The sequence below is a fragment of the Tachypleus tridentatus genome, chromosome 5 (genome assembly GCF_004210375.1).
Source record: "Tachypleus tridentatus isolate NWPU-2018 chromosome 5, ASM421037v1, whole genome shotgun sequence".
NCBI classification, from domain to species: domain Eukaryota; kingdom Metazoa; phylum Arthropoda; class Merostomata; order Xiphosura; family Limulidae; genus Tachypleus; species Tachypleus tridentatus.
The window spans coordinates 27580435-27599512 of NC_134829.1; the positions used below are offsets into that span (position 1 = coordinate 27580435).

The 19078-nt window shown below is 37.3% G+C and overlaps 1 protein-coding gene and 1 long non-coding RNA gene across 10 annotated transcripts in view; one reads left to right on the forward strand and one right to left on the reverse strand.

Annotated features, from left to right (window-relative positions):
• LOC143250796 (uncharacterized) overlaps positions 1 to 19078 on the reverse strand; it is a 179549-nt gene that overhangs the window by 154131 nt on the left and 6340 nt on the right. Inside the window, exon 2 of the long non-coding RNA XR_013028362.1 lies at positions 3562 to 3658. This is a non-coding gene — a long non-coding RNA (uncharacterized LOC143250796). The remainder of the gene's footprint in view (positions 1 to 3561; positions 3659 to 19078) is intronic.
• Positions 1 to 19078, forward strand: part of LOC143250793 (puratrophin-1-like) — a 208357-nt gene that overhangs the window by 113444 nt on the left and 75835 nt on the right. The window contains exon 1 of one of the 9 annotated variants that reach the window (XM_076501795.1): positions 4285 to 4606. The exons of 6 other annotated variants lie outside the window; for them this stretch is intronic. The gene's annotated coding sequence lies outside the window, so the exon portion shown is untranslated. Of the gene's footprint in view, positions 1 to 4284; positions 4607 to 10489; positions 11189 to 12369; positions 12389 to 19078 lie in introns of those variants that run through there. 2 more of the 9 variants (XM_076501793.1, XM_076501796.1) reach the window with 2 other exon arrangements.

Here is a 19078-nt window from a genome sequence, read left to right on the forward strand (position 1 = left end):
GTGATCACCACCCACTGCCAACTTTTGAGCTACTCTTTTACCAACGAATAGTGGGATTTACCGTAACTTTATAACGTCCCTACGGCTGAAAGGGGCGAACACGTTTGGTGTGACGGGGACCCTCGAATAGTTTTGCACAAAATTCGACAATCAATCAAATGAACAAAAACGAGTTCTGAAACAGAACTTGCACTTGCAAGACACGATAAAATGTAAGCTTTGACAAGTTCGTTGTTTACTTTTGTAATATTTAACAAACGTGTAAAAACCCTAAATACAATACAATACAACTGAGAAAGGTAAGTCGCAGGAGATTATACTAGCGATGTAAAATATAGGTTTTGTTTTGTTTTATCCATAAGAATCAAAATTTTAGACCAAGCAGCATTCGAATCCTGATTGCTCACCAGAAAAACGCTTTAGACAAACTGATTTAGCGCTTTTCAAAAAATGTTTTTTCTTTAGTTATGATTTTGCTTATACGAGGAATCAACGTAGATTCGATAAATCGCAAAATAAAACCTACACAGAATGCTTGCGTCTTATCCGTATAAACTTGTATATGTTTATTTGTTATTCGTTTCACATGATTAATATTAAAAGTGTAACTTGTTTTAAGGGAAGATAGTACCATGAATCTCCAACCGTATAATATTGTATGTTTCCAGTGACTCTTCGGCAGGCTTACGACCCAAAAATCTAGTTTTAGTACCTGTATCGTGCAGAGCTCGGATAGATCATTGTGTTGCACTGCACCCAACGAAACACCAAGCCAATAACACATACATTTAGTCAACACGTGTTTAGAACAAGCTGAAGAAAATAAAATATTGCACGCTTGATGAAATTAATTATAGCTCAAAACTTGGTATTGTTCCTAAACATCTTCAACGAAATAAGATATTCAAATGTACATACGTATATATCGCGTAAAGTCCTTCTTTTGGCTATTGTTGTAAAGTATGTTTGGAATATTGAAAATTTGCTGACAAAGAGTGTTTATACAGTACATTGTAGAGCATTTTGTTACCCGACATAATGTCGTGATATAAAGGTCAGGTCAAGGTCAATCAAATGCTGCTTCTGAAAGTATCATTCTGAGGTAAAATTATATCATCCCAGAAACTTTGTTACTGGAGTAATAATAGATTTGTGAAAATTTATGCATGTGGGTAACCTTGATTTGACCTTTATATCACGACATCATATAAGGTAACAAAGGGCCTTCTATATGCCTGAACACCCAATGTCAAAAGATTTTCTATGTTTCACGTCTAATTCACAAGAGTTACCACTGATTTTTGGCTCGCTCTGTATGTTGTTATTGGTTAAATAATCTTTAGAGGACGTCCGTGCGACGCGAAGAACTAAATGAAATTTTATATTTTCTCTCTTTCGTGTAATATTTCTCATTTTCTCTTTATTGTATACTAATAAATTTAAACCAGTGCCATTTGTAAGTCTCGTGTAATGGATTAATCGCTTAAATTGTGATTATATAGACCACAGTTATTTTTATATAAGAGGTGTTTTCACGAGGCACTCAGTTTACATGAAATGTAAGGTGCTAAAAGTGTCGCGTCACACCTTTATGTATCAGGTATCAGTTGCAAAAAAACAAAGTAATCACACGTGCTTGCTTCGTGGTCAATCCACGTGCTCAACCAGAAGGCTAGTGCAGCTCGTGAGTGCTACACAAACGGCTCGAAGCCCAAGTAGACGATGCAGAGTATTATTGGTCGAAAACTCAAGTTACTCTATTCGATAACAGATTTTTTTTTAAAACTTGTGCCTGTGATTTATCCTTTCATGTGTGTTTGTAAAGGGAAAATATATCATAACTATGTATTAATCATTCGATATGCCCTGAAGTTTGTAGAATTCTGAGATATTGAATTATGTGTCAAAGGTGTGTTTTGTAATGGGATCAGAGCGTGACGCAACTGTTGGTTATCTAGGGAAAGGTGTAGTTCAGTATACTTGATGATCTGTAATTGACATCCAAATTATCTTTTTTCACGTTTATAAATTTGATTATTGTTACTTTTATTTTCCCGATACACTACAAAATATCGCATTTGAACTGTTTCATATTATGATTAGCAATTTTGTATGTATATTCGTATTATAATGACCTATGCCGACCTGATGTGCTCTGTTAGTGAAGGCTCGTGGCTTGCGTCCCGTTTTTGCAAAAACGATACCATGGACGATTCATAAAGAACGAAGATTAAATTTCACCTTTCGAGCTGTCTTTCCTCTAGTCTGTCAATTCAAAATTAAGACGAACATACCAGTATAGCTTTAATGTAGCTTTTTGTAGAAAATAAATATTACTAACCATTTGAACTTTAGTACAAATGCCATTAAATGTATAGGCCGCAGTAAGCCCTACTTTAGAATGAAACTTTAACCAAGTCTCATGAAAATAAACATGCGTTTATTGTGTGGCCCAATGACTTTGTAATTTTAAATGTTTATTTATATATTTTTTCATTCGAGAACTTGTATCTCTTACAATGACTTATCAGTCAGCAGAAAGATGTTACACGAGTATCTTAATATACGAGTATATATACACACAGTGCTACTTATACCAGTTCGGTAATGAATATGAAAACAGGATTTGAACGTATATTATTTTAAACTTGCACATTTCGTAGTTGCCAGTAGATTGCATTGTGTAAAGTAACGCGTTATCGTACATGGACTTGTATGCAATTTCTATCCCTAGATGGCGCCACGATAATCGAAAGCCATTTCCTCTCGTTTAGTCTTCTGTTATTTTATGATAAATTCTTAGGTTATTTTATAACAGTAGCTCCGAATTCTTTATATTAAAATTCAGTAATTCTTCTTATGCTCTTGATGTTGGTAGTTAGTTGTTCATTAATCCGTGACGTTTTTAAAGGTATAGAAATAGCATGTGATACGCAAAGTTATCGGGACCGGTGCGACAGAGAGTGCATTACGCCCATTTTATACTGGGCTGTAGGTTCTTGGGGACGTGGTTGTGTGGAAATCCCATAATAACGGAAGAGTATTGATGGAGGTGGGCTACGCAGTCAGGGTTTGCACAGAGCTAGTAAAACACATCCCTGAGAGTTAAACACACGTAAATATAAGAGAATAGTGTCGGTGTGTCCTCAAAATACCTACCACGGTTTTGAATGAAACTTCGCATGATTTTTCAGTTTTATAGAGTGAAGTTCATAAGAAAATTTCATTAAAACTGTGCCTCTTATAAAAAGTTTATTTAATGCATCCATCCATTTTTAAAGAAACAAATCAATAATAGCTTTATATCGTACCAAAATATAAAACAGATCCTGTGAAAATTTAAAAAAAATGCCAGGACCTTATAACATTTCTCCATTAATAATTTACATTTATTATTATCAACGAATTGCCAAATGGAAAAGTAAATTATTACGGAGAAAGTCTGTAAAGAAAACGAAACGTCAAGATGTAAGTTAGAAAAAGAAAGAGGTAGGCTTGTTTACCAAGTTCTGAGGTCAGGAACAAACAAACGCACAATACAGAAGTAATGAATTTACTCACCAGAATGTAGTTGCAAGAAGTCGGGAGCAGCTTCGGATAGAGAAACACGCTGTTCTAATTCAACAGACACCCGTAATGGCAACATTTCTCCTTGTACCTGAATAAAGGTTAAAGGGTGGTCTTATTGCTTTAAGCTTCTAACAGCTATATATTTCATAGAGGCTCCAGTTGATAGAGTTGTACCCCCCTCGTGTCGATTCTACTTGTGCAAATACTTCTTATTAAGGATTTTACACCTCTCACGTTGTAGTTTGTACTCTAGCTTTATTTGAATTGTGTGTGTGTGTGTGTGTGTGTGAAAACCCTTTAGGCATATATAGTTTCTTTTAGTTTTCGCATAAAACTACACGAGGGCTATTCGCTCTCCCTAAATTAGGGAGGACAACTGATTATCATCATCAACCGCCAACTCTTGCGCTACTCTTTTATTAACGAATAGTGGAATATACTGTCACATCATAATGCCCTCACAGCTAAAAAGGGGCGAGCATATTTAATGGGACGGGATTCAAATACGAAATCACCTGGCCACGCCAAGCCGTACATATACAGGAAATCACCTGGCCACGCCAAGCCGTACATACACAGGATAGAAAGTGCAGGCGAACTTAAATTATCAGTGTTGTTGTTCTGATTGTTCTAGAAAGATAAGGGTCACATGGTAGCAGAGTGTCATGTGGTTCTGTATATCATCAGACTGTGTAGTTTTCTTTAGGCTGTAGGTCAAAGAGCGAAAGTGAAGTGATATAGAACTATTCAATTTAAATAGTTACGACCGAGATTTTCCGTTTCTCTTAGAAGAACTTTTAACAGTTACCTTCATCAAGGTAAACAACAACCTGGCCATTTAAGTTGACCAAAGGTGAATTAGATGGTACGCAAATAGAATCGTATGAACGTAAGTAGGACAAAGTGATTGCTTGGCGCCATGGCGGTGGCTTCCAGTGAACATGAACATGCTTTTCTTATTAAAATGATAGTGTGCTACTCTAACTGAAGGATGTTCACCTTGAATCAAACCACGTGGAACACCTAAAGGGACTAAGTAATTTTGTTTCTATGTAGATAGTTAACTTTCATGACAAAAAAAAAAATCTGTTAGGGTAAACTTAATTAACATTTAAACCACAGGTTGGTGTAAGCCTTACTCTGTAACATCTGTTGCTCAGGTATACGTTAGCTTTGGTAAATACAGTAAAAAGATGACGTTTCTTTTAAAGAAAGTGTAGTTAATGCTTAAACATTAAATGTATCAAATACAAAGTTTAGTATTACAAAACATGCCAATCGCCCAGAATAAAATAAACATAGGATTAGTATGCGACCTTATTGCCAGAACGTTACCATTCTGTTTTTCTGTTTGTTTCCATGAAGTTCTTGAAGCCGAACATGGGCTAACGCGTTACTAGAAAGTTTCTCGCACGTTCAACTTCAAATGTGTATTATTGTTAAACGTTCCAGACCTTCTTATGAGAGCGAGAGAGAGTTAAAAAAAAAAAGGAACTTTGAAACAGGCGTTTTGTTTTAACAGGGTAGCCATAACCCTAAACTAAAGGTTTTAAAAATAACCTCCGCGTGATAGATTGGCGCTATTTTTTCTCGGTGTAAGGCAGTGTTTCAGCAGCAGCCGAAATCCGAGGTGTTTGTGGTGATCACTTTTAATGATGTTTAGAAGCGTTAAGTAGAGTGAAGGAATATGTTGTAGTTACTAATAAACCTTATCTTTTGTACTTGTTTTATTCACACAAATATGTGAGCAACGCTTAAGATACCCCTTCTCACTCACTAACACTTCTTTTTTTAACATCTTTGACTCAACGTAAATGTTTAGCTTATGAATATTTTTATTCGCTGTATTCACTGAACTTTGTTATCTCAGTTTATTTAAGAACAGTTTATGGTTTTGTGTGATGCCATTGCCTTGATTTACATTAGCGTATAACTTTAAATATATTTATCTAAATTTGTCCAAGATTTAACATTTGTTGAGTACATACATGTGCGTATAAAAATATATCGTAATGACCATGTTGGAGGAAAAGTATATATAGAAAAAAACATTCAATACAACGAACTTCGTAAGGAGTCGACTTTCATTGTGTATAGATGTAAAGCATGTTAGTAAGGCTTACTGAACGGGACAAAAGACGGGAATCCCCGCTCTTTATTATCATATCGGCGACGTTTGTCATAATTTACCTTTCTGATCAGAGCCATGACCATTTCTCGCACTCGCAAATAAGAGTAACCTAAATTGTCTGTTATGAATGTAGTGTCTTTAATCGGTCACTCATTTTCAAGAAAGTTTAACGATGCCATGTCGTAACATGTGAAGAAAATGTTTTTAACCAATCAGCGAGTCCCATCTTTCGCACTGGCAACGATATACTAAACGTTTTTCCAATAAAATTAATATTAGTCTAGTACAGAAATCAGAATTGTGGCGACGAGAAGTAAAGGTTGATAATATTTTGAAGTTAAATTGTAAGTGTTGGATCGAAATAATTACCAAGTGTATCTGTCGGTAGAGACGCAAAATTATAACAATCGTTTTCCTTTTATAATTATAAGGATTGGGCTGACTGATACATTAACGAAAAAAGTGTCATGTCATTTTTCTTAAAACTTTGAAAATACGTGTTGTTAGTTTGATATTTGTTTCGTTTTTGTATCTATGAAGAAGAAATTTGTTTTTAATCTTAGATCACTGTAAAGAAATATGTTAATTGATTAGGAAAATTGTGGTTTGGTGGTAGTAATGGTAGTGAAAAATTCGAAAAAATTATAGGTCATTTAATTTGGACTTGCTGAACACTATTGAATTAGAAACCTATATGTATTTAAGAGAAAAATCAAGTTTTTTTACAAACCAGAAACGTTGAGAAACGCGAATTTTGATTGTACTTTGTTTGTGAATAAATGGTAACCTATCGATCTTACACAAAGTTAATCGTTGTTTGTTTGTTTTGAATTTCGCACAAAGCTACTCAAGGGCTATCTGTGCTAGCCGTCCCTAATTTAGCAGTGTAAGACAGCTAGTCATCACCACCCACCGCCAACTCTTGGGCTACTCTTTTACCAACGAATAGTGGGATTGACCGTCGAATTATAACGCCCCTACGGCTGAAAGGGCGAGCATGTTTGGCGCGACGGGGATGCGAACCCGCGACCCTCAGATTATGGGTCGCACGCCTTAACACGCTTGGCCTTGCCGGACCCTAATTGTTGTGTGAATTCATTTTATGAAACTATCACCATTTCAGAGAATAGCTTGAAAAATAAAAGGTCTTCCTTTCCTCCAGATAGCCAGCTTAGTTCTCATGATTCTGATAAACACGTGCTTCAGCACAAAAATAAATGTATTTCTTGTTATAACAGTACAGTGTTCCACAACCTTTTGTACACTGTAGGTGCTGATCTCCAAACAGCTATGTATAAAAATGGGCTTTATTTAATGTTTCTTTTGTATTTTGTTAAAAAGGAGTGTGAAATATATACACATTTATTTCTTGGTTCTACTTGTCTCCGTGTTGACTGCGTGCGAGCAGAACACCATTACTTTTCCTTGTTTTATATTTGAACCAAGTGTGAAAGCTACACCATTGTAAACTGATGTGCGTTACGTGTTGTAATTGTATGTACAGTCTAATTCCACTACTCTGTGATCACTGAACCCTGCCACTGACTACCTGCTGTACACTGTGTAACCATGTGGATAGTGACTACTGGCTACAAGTTATAACTCACAGTATAGATTAAAAACTATTACCCTTAACGTGTAGATACAGATACTATTTTGGTGTTGTTGTTGTTTTCAATCTGAAGAATAATAAGCTAGCCTGTATCAACACAACAAAATAGAATATTTCACTAGTTCGCCATCTGTATGCAGTAACACGTGCTTATACCAAGTACCTGCAGAAAGTTTGATTCATAATCTCCATGCATATTAATATAACTTATGAACTTTTAAAATAATTAAGTTTTCTTTACGTTAAGAGAGATATTGGATAAATCAGGGAGTGGGTATTATATTGCTGTTCAACTTGTAAAATACACATTTTGTAAGTTACAGATAGTACCTTCAAATAAAATTTAGTGTGTTAAGAAGAGAAAGAAAATTTAATACTCTAGACTTTCAGTATGCAAAGAAATGTTAGTGGGTGAAATTCAATAAAAATATTATTGCACTAGGTGGATTGGACAAAGGAATTATTGTACTTTATAAGTCCGACAAAGAAAGTAGTGTAAGAAACTCATAATTAAACGTTCTAGTATTTTCACATCTGGCACTGTAATGTGCGATCTAAAGAAAAATAATAAATACTGATTATCAGATGCAGTGTCTTATGGAATACTGTTCAAAAAGTTTCAAACGTTTTCATATTGAAACAATAATGTACTTTGTGTAAATTAGAGAGAAAATATCTTAGCCTAACCAACCCTGCAATCAAGTATATTAGCGGTGGTCCCACTGTCAAGTTTTATATGAAGGGATTTCCTGGAAATAAACGAAACGTATTATTTTGACCCCATAGTTCTCCGATGGATAATTGGTTTGTCTGACAGATTATAATGCTGAAAATCTGGTTTGATACCTGCGGAAAGCACACCACGATAGGTTATATATCGTGTAGGTTTAGCCTTAACAACAACAGTTTGAGATAATGACAGCTATCTATGTAATTTAATCAAAAGAAACAACCTTGTGTCAGCAACGAACCGAAACCTGGCTTACATAAGAAATGTGTACATAACAATTGAAATTTGGCCTGTATTATCCTAATGGAAAGTAAAGAAAGAAAAACAATTGAAAATCAAAAAGCGTCGTGTTTTACTAGAATACTTTTTCAGTGTGCTTAAAGACCGGAAGAACAAGCCCAGTGACGTTTTAACGAAACATTTTACTAGAATACTTTTTCAGTCTGCTTAAAGACCGGAAGAACAAGCCCAGTGACGTTTTAATGTTTTACTAGAATACTTTTTCAGTCTGCTTAAAGACCGGAAGAACAAGCTCAGTGACGTTTTAACGAAACGTTTTACTAGAATACTTTTTCAGTGTGCTTAAAGACCGGAAGAACAAGCCCAGTGACGTTTTAACGAAACGTTTTACTAGAATACTTTTTCAGTGTGCTTAAAGACCGGAACAACAAGCCCAGTGACGTTTTAACGAAACGTTTTACTAGAATACTTTTTCAGTCTGCTTAAAGACCGGAACAACAAGCCCAGTGACGTTTTAACGAAACGTTTTACTAGAATACTTTTTCAGTCTGCTTAAAGACGGGAAGAACAAGTCCAGTGACGTTTTACTTTTCTTTTTTTTTAACTTAATTTAATCCTATGACTCATAAAGGTGACGTCACTTTCATTTGTAGTGTCTGCCAATGGATTGTTTATATCCTAATGTAATCAGAATCAGCACAACGACACTGATAAACGCGGTACTTGTGTAGTGGCTTACTCGTAGAAGGGCTGTACGTAACGTTCCCGTAGACATTATTTTCATTATACTCGCTTTCTTCAAACTGTAAACAAACTTCATTGCTTGTAGTTACGCTGACTGGGTTAAATATCCACAAGATTAATATTGAAAGTAACTAAAAACTTGTAGCCAAAATGGACTAACATCACTTATGGACCAGTAATTAGTATGTCGGATTCTGAATCCATGGTTCGCATTCCGTTGCCGTAAAAATTGCTTTGGAGTCATGGGTGAATTGTAAAAGTGACGGTCAAATCCTACTATTCGATTACTCTCCCAACAGTTGGCGGCGGATAGTGCTGACTGGTAGTCTTTCCCTAAGTCGAAGTTCACCGTTAGCGATAGCTAGCGAAGGTAGTTCATTACAAATTTTTACGAATACCCGAAGCAGAGTACAAGCATAAGATTCGTATGCAATAGGGTTTACCAAGCCTACAAAACGTTGTTAGAAAACAAGAGGGAATCCTCAATATCACAGCACATGAAATGGTTTTAGGTAGGATTAGAATAAATTAATATGTCAGGCTCTACCAGCTTACCCTCAAATTTAAACTATTTTAGGGTAAATTAATCTCCGAGAACTTGGGCGCAATGAAATACATCGATCGAAAGGATTTGACCTCCTGAATTCTGTTACCTTTGTTAATATGTTTGTTTAATAGGCTTAAAAAGAGAGCACTAGCCAGAAAAAACAACTGATTCCGCAGCACTTATTTTTCAATAACATACGAAAATATTACATCTGTTTTACTGTTCAGTGAAGTTTTTGTAGAAAAAACGACCAAGCAGACAATGAGACGCTAACCACGTGACCGTATAAAGCTGTCTATCATAAATATCGTTTTGTTGGAAAACAAACAGATGAGAGATGAAAGTAAAATATTCGTTTGAGTCATTGTCTGAAATCGTAAGAAGAAATAAGATCTGGCTTGGAACTCAATGTCATTTTCGATATCATCTATGTATAGTAATTAACAGCACTTTACTAGAAATATTGTATTACTTCACGTTTCTTGTTTGCTTTGTGAACAGAGAATTACACTGGTTCGCTTCACAACACCGATACTTACTGAACTGATAAAATCATGGTCAGAAAGGCATCATGGTACCTACCGTACTGATGACAGGACAGTCAGTAGTGCATCACGGTACTGATAGTATGTTCAACAGGTGATCATACTATTGCATTTCACATAATACTTTAAAGAGATAGTAAAACGTATGAATGAGCAAAAGGTGAATGGGTGATATACCGTTTGTGATTTATTAATGAAGTTTCACAGACGTTATACAGTAACACTTCTGAGATTGTCTAATGAAAAACCAAATCTTTAGATTAAAACTAGAATGAGGGCTTATTGTACTGTATGTATTCTGATTGGTGTGTTTTTACCGCTAGGGAGAGTCTGAGTTCGGTGGCCTTGTGCTAGCTGTCATTAATATTAGCTTCAGTCTATGAGCGAGACGGTACTTTCGCTAGTTGCCACAGTTGCACTTCAGTTCGTGATAATGTCGTACTGGTGTGATATGGTTTGAGTGTGAAAAAAGTTTATTGTCGTTTTTCTGATTGATGGCCTTTTGTTCTCGCTGGTTGAAGAAGAGCGCAAAAATAACAGTTTACTTGTAGTTTTGTGAGAGTTGAGTGGACCAGGAACAGTACAGGCACGGTTTACTTGTAGTTTTGTGAGAGTTGAGTGGACCAGGAACAGTACAGGCACGGTTTACTTGTAGTTTTGTGAGAGTTGAGTGGACCAGGAACAGTACAGGCACGGTTTACTTGTAGTTTTGTGAGAGTTGAGTGGACCAGGAACAGTACAGGCACGGTTTACTTGTAGTTTTGTGAGAGTTGAGTGGACCAGGAACAGTACAGGCACGGTTTACTTGTAGTTTTGTGAGAGTTGAGTGGACCAGGAACAGTACAGGCACGGTTTACTTGTAGTTTTGTGAGAGTTGAGTGGACCAGGAACAGTACAGGCACGGTTTACTTGTAGTTTTGTGAGAGTTGAGTGGACCAGGATGACCTTGGAAACGTACCGATGTCCGTAAGAGATCTTCACGATTTGGAAAGTTGTGCTCTTTGCTTTTTAAGCACAGAAAACCCTCTTTAAGTTGTGTTCCTGGTTATTCATTGTACCGGGAACAAAGGTATGTGTACATAACCAATTTGTTCTTTGTTGCTTTCCGTACGTAACGAAGTGTTTACTGTGTTTCCATAACATCGAGGAAACTGTGCAGAGGCTAATCTGTATACAAAAACGATTAGTGTATAACGTTTGTAAACAAAAGTTCTAAAGGCAGTTTCTGCCACCTCTTTCATGCCATTCCCATAACAGTGAGTTTGAAAGGGAGAAAAGTACAACCTAATCCTTTGGGTTATAGGCAAAATTAAAGGTTTGAATATTGTTCAGTAGGTCTGGTTTCAGAAACATCGTGACAAATAGTTTAAATAATGTGATAGTAGTCCTTACTCATAACATTTGACCTGATAATAACTTAAAGTTCAAAATAGTTACAATTCACTAGCTTAATGTAATTCGACCGTAACAGTCGATCATGAAGTTGAGTTTATATACGCTATTGTAAACGATAGTATACTTTATATAGTATGTTTATAAAGTACTCGTGTAAAGTATAATTACAGTGCTCTATTATGTCCACTGAACCTTACCATAGACTAACAGTTGTGCATTATGTAAACATGGAGACAGTTACTGGCTACAAATTATATCCCAGTGATGGCACTGTATCTTGGTTTACATAAAATATTTTTTGTTTTCAATCAATGGCTTCTAAAATTTCAAGATACTTGGTTCTAGAATGCTTCATTATTCGATAATGGTAAAAGGGTGTGTCTGTGTGTGGCCGCCATAACTCCAAGTGGATAGAACCTAGAAACATAATTTTTCTCACATGCTAACTGGACCCTGAGGGTTTGCACCTATATATTATTATTATTACTTATCCATTTGCTTGCGCCTGAGCATTTTTTGTGAGAAAAGTTGTATATAACCACCATAGCATATAGAAACCTGAAATTTTGTACCTATACTAAGTGGCCCCTTAGGATATGCACCTGGGTATTATTACTTATCTAGGTGCTTTCGCGGATGAAAGCAGCCATTTTCAATACAAAACTCGCATAGAAAAGACGACTGCCATAGCTTCAAAAGGAAAAATTCAAGAAATCTGAAATTTACATCCATACCAAATGGATCCTGAGGGTGTGCGCCTGGGTGTTTTACCTGTCCTGGTGCATGCTTATCTTTTCATTGAGGGAAGCTTGCAAAAATCATATAGAAAAGAAGTGGTTCCTAAATTAACGACAACTTCTAATATATAAAAAAGGTAATGCCTTTTGGTAACAATGCATTTCAACAATGGCTTTTATGTCATGTTGCTAAGCAACAAAAGTATATAATTACACTTTTATTTTAAAAATTGGTTCAGAATACACACCTATCAACCTAATACCTCAAGCAAATCCGGGTACTTTGCAGGTTGTTTATAAATTTTAATGATGTGTTTTTACCAATCAATTTTCTTGTGTAGTATTTGTTATTTTGTTTTTCATTATAGTAATATAATATGTCAAAGTTAAATTTGAAACATACGTTACAAGAAGAAATTTTCCGGGTGCGAATATATTCCAAAAAGTTTCGTGCAAGTATATTTCCAGAGGGTTTCTAAACTTTTGTTGATTTTAAAAATAATACTAATATAGTTTGAGATACATTTTTTTTATTCTGTGTTTTTTGACGATACTTGACTATTTGATTTATAATTGGCTGTAACTTTGTATGTGCAATCGAAGGAATCGTGACCCGGCATGGTCAGGTGGGTTAAGGCGTTGGACTCGTAATCTGAGGGTCGCGAGTTCGAATCCCCGTTGCACCAAACGTGCTCGCTCCTTCAGCCGTGTGGACGTTTTAATGTGACAGTCAATCCAACTATTCGTTGGTAAAAGAGTAGTCCAAGAATTGGCGGTGGGTGGTGATGACTTGTTGCTTTCCCTGTAGTTTTACACTGCAAAATTAGGGACGGCTGGAGCGGATAGCTCTCGTGTAGCTTTAGGCCAAATTCAAAACAAAAACGAATCATATCGTCACGTTGTCCGTGGATTGGGAGGTTAGGCAAAAATTATATTTTAATGGCATACTGCTTCTATACATATTCTGCAGCAGAATACTCAGAGAACGTTCCACATTCATTTTCAATTACCTAAAAAGTTATACGAACAGTAAATAACACCTATCGGTAATCCATTTGCACCATTTTGCATCTTCAGCCATTTTGCCATACGATGTCAAATAGTTTCTTTATATCGATAGAGCAGAAGAGAGTGCATTTCGTTTGATTAAAACAATATCTTATGATTTCAGTTAGTCTAACTATACGAGTAGTTGTTTGTCGAACTTTTCTGAAACCGTCTTGAACTTCAGGTAATTTTAATAAAATATCCAGAAAAGTGGAGAGCTTATTTCTTATTATTCTTCCTAGAATTTTACCTGTACAACTAGTTAGACTAATTAGTCGATAGCTTCCTGGTTTACTTACTGGTTTTCCTTTCTGTAAGAACTTAACACTTGATTGCTTCCAGGAACAGATATAAGGGGATAAATTGAATAATGCTGTCAGATGGTCAAACAATTCTCGATTTGAGGAAGCGCAGATAGCCCTCATGTAGCTTTGCGCGAAGTTTAAAACAAACCTATTTAAGGAAAGTGGCTTACCCAGAGCTTTGGTTCTTATCTGTTTATAAATGTAATTACCTCTATATTTATTACTGAGTGTGTGATCTTACTCACCCGATCATTATTACTTATTTGTGAATTGTAATGATTAAGTTGGAACAGCTGAAAACATTTGGTATAGATATGTTTATTTTGTTTGTATCCTTTAACTGTGTTAAAATAGTATGCAAGTGTATTCTTATCTGGTTCATTATGCGTTTTAAATATTTTTCTTAGCTGATCTTTGAAATTTTCTGCTTTTTATATATTTGTCTCTGCTGTTTTATTTTCGTGATATAAAGTTGATTAAGTTTTGTACTGGTTTTGATTAATAGTGAATCGTTTCAGGTGTGTTCCAGTTTTCTTTGGATTCGTGTGTTTGTTCGTGTTTTTTTATTCACATTGTTGGTATTTGGAGGTTCTTGTATATCTACGAACTGTTGGTATTATTGTCTTGTGCTCGCTTGAAAGATACTTTTGTTTGTTCCATTTGTTGGTTTGTGACTGATTGTCAGAATTGTTTATGTGACAGCAGCTTATCTTTTATGTTGGTGCTTGTTATATAGTTAGTGTTGGGAGAGGTGGTGTTTTAATACTAGTTTGTTGTGTTTAGCTCACGTGTGTGTGTGTGAGTGGGAGAGGTGGTGTTTTAATACTAGTTTGTTGTGTTTAGCTCACGTATGTGTGTGAGTGGGAGAGGTGGTGTTTTAATACTAGTTTGTTGTGTTTAGCTCACGTATGTGTGTGAGTGAGTGGGAGAGGTGGTGTTTTAATACTAGTTTGTTGTGTTTAGCTCACGTATGTGTGTGTGAGGGGAGAGGTGGTGTTTTAATACTAGTTTGTTGTGTTTAGCTCACGCATGTGTGTGAGTGAGTGGGAGGAGGTGGTGTTTTAATACTAGTTTGTTGTGTTTAGCTCACGTATGTGTGTGAGTGGGAGAGGTGGTGTTTTAATACTAGTTTGTTGTGTTTAGCTCACGTATGTGTGTGTGTGAGTGGGAGAGGTGGTGTTTTAATACTAGTTTGTTGTGTTTAGCTCACGTGTGTGTGAGTGGGAGAGTGGTGTTTTTAATACTAGTTTGTTGTGTTTAGCTCACGTATGTGTGTGTGTGGGAGAGGTGGTGTTTTAATACTAGTTTGTTGTGTTTAGCTCACGCATGTGTGTGTGTGAGTGGGAGAGGTGGTGTTTTAATACTAGTTTGTTGTGTTTAGCTCACGTGTGTGTGTGTGGGAGAGGTGGTGTTTTAATACTAGTTTGTTGTGTTTAGCTCACGTATGTGTGTGTGTGAGTGGGAGAGGTGGTGTTTTAATACTAGTTTGTTGTGTTTAGCTCACGTATGTGTGTGTGTGTGGGAGAGGTGGTGTTTTAATACTAGTTTGTTGTGTTTAGCTCACGTGTGTGTGTGTGGGAGTGGTGGTGTGTTGGAGAGGTGGTGTTTTAATACTAGTTTGTTGTGTTTAGCTCACGTGTGTGTGTGTGAGTGGGAGAGGTGGTGTTTTAATACTAGTTTGTTGTGTTTAGCTCACGTATGTGTGTGCGTGAGTGGGAGAGGTGGTGTTTTAATACTAGTTTGTTGTGTTTAGCTCACGCATGTGTGAGTGGGAGAGGTGGTGTTTTAATACTAGTTTGTTGTGTTTAGCTCACGCATGTGTGTGCGTGAGTGGGAGAGGTGGTGTTTTAATACTAGTTTGTTGTGTTTAGCTCACGTATGTGTGTGTGAGTGGGAGAGGTGGTGTTTTAATACTAGTTTGTTGTGTTTAGCTCACGTGGGAGATGTGTGTGTGTGTGAGTGTGGAGTGGGAGGTGGTGTTTTAATCACTAGTTTGTTGTATTTAGCTCACGTATGTGTGTGAGTGGGAGAGGTGGTGTTTAATACTAGTTTGTTGTGTTTAGCTCACGTATGTGTGTGAGTGGGAGAGGTGGTGTTTTTAATACTAGTTTGTTGTGTTTAGCTCACGTGTGTGTGTGTGTGAGTGGGAGAGGTGGTGTTTTAATACTAGTTTGTTGTGTTTAGCTCACGTATGTGTGTGTGAGTGGGAGAGGTGGTGTTTTAATACTAGTTTGTTGTGTTTAGCTCACGTAATATGTGTGTGTGAGTGGGAGAGGTGGTGTTTTAATACTAGTTTGTTGTGTTTAGCTCACGTATGTGTGTGTGTGAGTGGGAGAGGTGGTGTTTTAATACTAGTTTGTTGTGTTTAGCTCACGTATGTGTGTGAGTGGGAGAGGTGGTGTTTTAATACTAGTTTGTTGTGTTTAGCTCACGTATGTGTGTGAGTGGGAGAGGTGGTGTTTTAATACTAGTTTGTTGTGTTTAGCTCACGTATGTGTGTGAGTGGGAGAGGTGGTGTTTTAATACTAGTTTGTTGTGTTTAGCTCACGTATGTGTGTGAGTGGGAGAGGTGGTGTTTTAATACTAGTTTGTTGTATTTAGTTCACGTATGTGTGTGAGTGGGAGAGGTGGTGTTTTAATACTAGTTTGTTGTGTTTAGCTCACGTATGTGTGTGAGTGGGAGAGGTGGTGTTTTAATACTAGTTTGTTGTGTTTAGCTCACGTATGTGTGTGTGTGAGTGGGAGAGGTGGTGTTTTAATACTAGTTTGTTGTGTTTAGCTCACGTATGTGTGTGTGTGAGTGGGAGAGGTGGTGTTTTAATACTAGTTTGTTGTGTTTAGCTCACGTGTGTGTGAGTGGGAGAGGTGGTGTTTTAATACTAGTTTGTTGTGTTTAGCTCACGTATGTGTGTGTGTGAGTGGGAGAGGTGGTGTTTTAATACTAGTTTGTTGTATTTAGCTCACGTATGTGTGTGTGTGGGAGAGGTGGTGTTTTAATACTAGTTTGTTGTGTTTAGCTCACGTGTGTGTGTGTGTGAGTGGGAGAGGTGGTGTTTTAATACTAGTTTGTTGTATTTAGCTCACGTATGTGTGTGTGAGTGGGAGAGGTGGTGTTTTAATACTAGTTTGTTGTGTTTAGCTCACGTATGTGTGTGAGTGGGAGAGGTGGTGTTTTAATACTAGTTTGTTGTATTTAGCTCACGTATGTGTGTGTGTGAGTGGGAGAGGTGGTGTTTTAATACTAGTTTGTTGTGTTTAGCTCACGTATGTGTGTGAGTGGGAGAGGTGGTGTTTTAATACTAGTTTGTTGTGTTTAGCTCACGTATGTGTGTGAGTGGGAGAGGTGGTGTTTTAATACTAGTTTGTTGTGTTTAGCTCACGTGTGTGTGTGTGTGAGTGGGAGAGGTGGTGTTTTAATACTAGTTTGTTGTGTTTAGCTCACGTATGTGTGTGTGTGAGTGGGAGAGGTGGTGTTTTAATACTAGTTTGTTGTGTTTAGCTCACGTATGTGTGTGAGTGGGAGAGGTGGTGTTTTAATACTAGTTTGTTGTATTTAGCTCACGTATGTGTGTGTGTGAGTGGGAGAGGTGGTGTTTTAATACTAGTTTGTTGTGTTTAGCTCACGTATGTGTGTGAGTGGGAGAGGTGGTGTTTTAATACTAGTTTGTTGTGTTTAGCTCACGTATGTGTGTGTGAGTGGGAGAGGTGGTGTTTTAATACTAGTTTGTTGTGTTTAGCTCACGTGTGTGTGTGTGTGAGTGGGAGAGGTGGTGTTTTAATACTAGTTTGTTGTGTTTAGCTCACGTATGTGTGTGTGAGTGGGAGAGGTGGTGTTTTAATACTAGTTTGTTGTGTTTAGCTCACGTATGTGTGTGTGTGTGAGTGGGAGAGGTGGTGTTTTAATACTAGTTTGTTGTGTTTAGCTCACGTGTGTGTGTGTGAGTGGGAGAGGTGGTGTTTTAATACTAGTTTGTTGTGTTTAGCTCACGTATGTGTGTGAGTGGGAGAGGTGGTGTTTTAATACTAGTTTGTTGTATTTAGCTCACGTATGTGTGTGAGTGGGAGAGGTGGTGTTTTAATACTAGTTTGTTGTGTTTAGCTCACGTGTGTGTGAGTGGGAGAGGTGGTGTTTTAATACTAGTTTGTTGTATTTAGCTCACGTATGTGTGTGTGTGAGTGGGAGAGGTGGTGTTTTAATACTAGTTTGTTGTGTTTAGCTCACGTATGTGTGTGTGAGTGGGAGAGGTGGTGTTTTAATACTAGTTTGTTGTGTTTAGCTCACGTATGTGTGTGAGTGGGAGAGGTGGTGTTTTAATACTAGTTTGTTGTGTTTAGCTCACGTATGTGTGTGAGTGGGAGAGGTGGTGTTTTAATACTAGTTTGTTGTATTTAGCTCACGTATGTGTGTGAGTGGGAGAGGTGTTTTAATACTAGTTTGTTGTGTTTAGCTCACGTATGTGTGTGAGTGGGAGAGGTGGTGTTTTAATACTAGTTTGTTGTGTTTAGCTCACGTATGTGTGTGTGTGAGTGGGAGAGGTGGTGTTTTAATACTAGTTTGTTGTATTTAGCTCACGTGTGTGTGTGTGTGTGTGTGTGTGTGTGTGAGTGGGAGAGGTGGTGTTTTAGTACCAGTTTGTTGTGTTTAGCTCACGTATGTGTGTGTGTGTGTGAGGTAATTCTGGTTATGCTATAGATTTTTGCCTTTATTATTTTATATACAGTTACATCAAAGATGGTTTTCACGTTTTTTCAGGCAATGTGTAATGGGATTATCACCACAACAACTCGTCAAACTTGGGAGAAATCTACATGCTACAGCCACGTGTCTAAAAACGTTGGCAGTTGTAACATTGTGTCACAACTAAGACGGAAGTTTGTTTTTTACAAACTGGAATCTCTGATACCAGAGTGTAATACCATATGATATTAGGCTCTGGATATTTTGTGTTATCTGCATGTACGTTGATAATGTTTCTTTGGTTTTGTTGATGTGATGTCTTGTTTTGCTTCTTCCTGTTTTTTCCCCTTGATGTGGATTCCTGTACGTGGTGAGGGGACCTCCCAGAAAAGGTTCTGTACTTTCAATTTACCTCCTCTGAGATATAAACATTCACCTGCGTGTTTGCCATGAGTGGTGACCCGTGAAGGGGAGATGATGATCCTGGTGGTTGAGGGATCCAACTCCAACACACCACTTTAGTCTTGAATTCATGTAGACGGACGGTTATGGGGTGCCCTCCCCAAGATCAATCGGCTAGTCCATTTGGGTCAGGGTCAACTGAGTACCAGCGTAGGACGTTCTCAACAGGTGTAGTGGGCATTGTCTGATACTGGTGTTTTGGGTATAGTGCTCACAAAACCCTGGTGTCGCTGCAGTGACCTTATATGGCACTGTAGTGCGTCCCCTCGTAGGGCTCCATAGGGAGTGGGGTCAGTGGGCACCGAAATATTCTTTTTTATTATAGATTCCCCTCA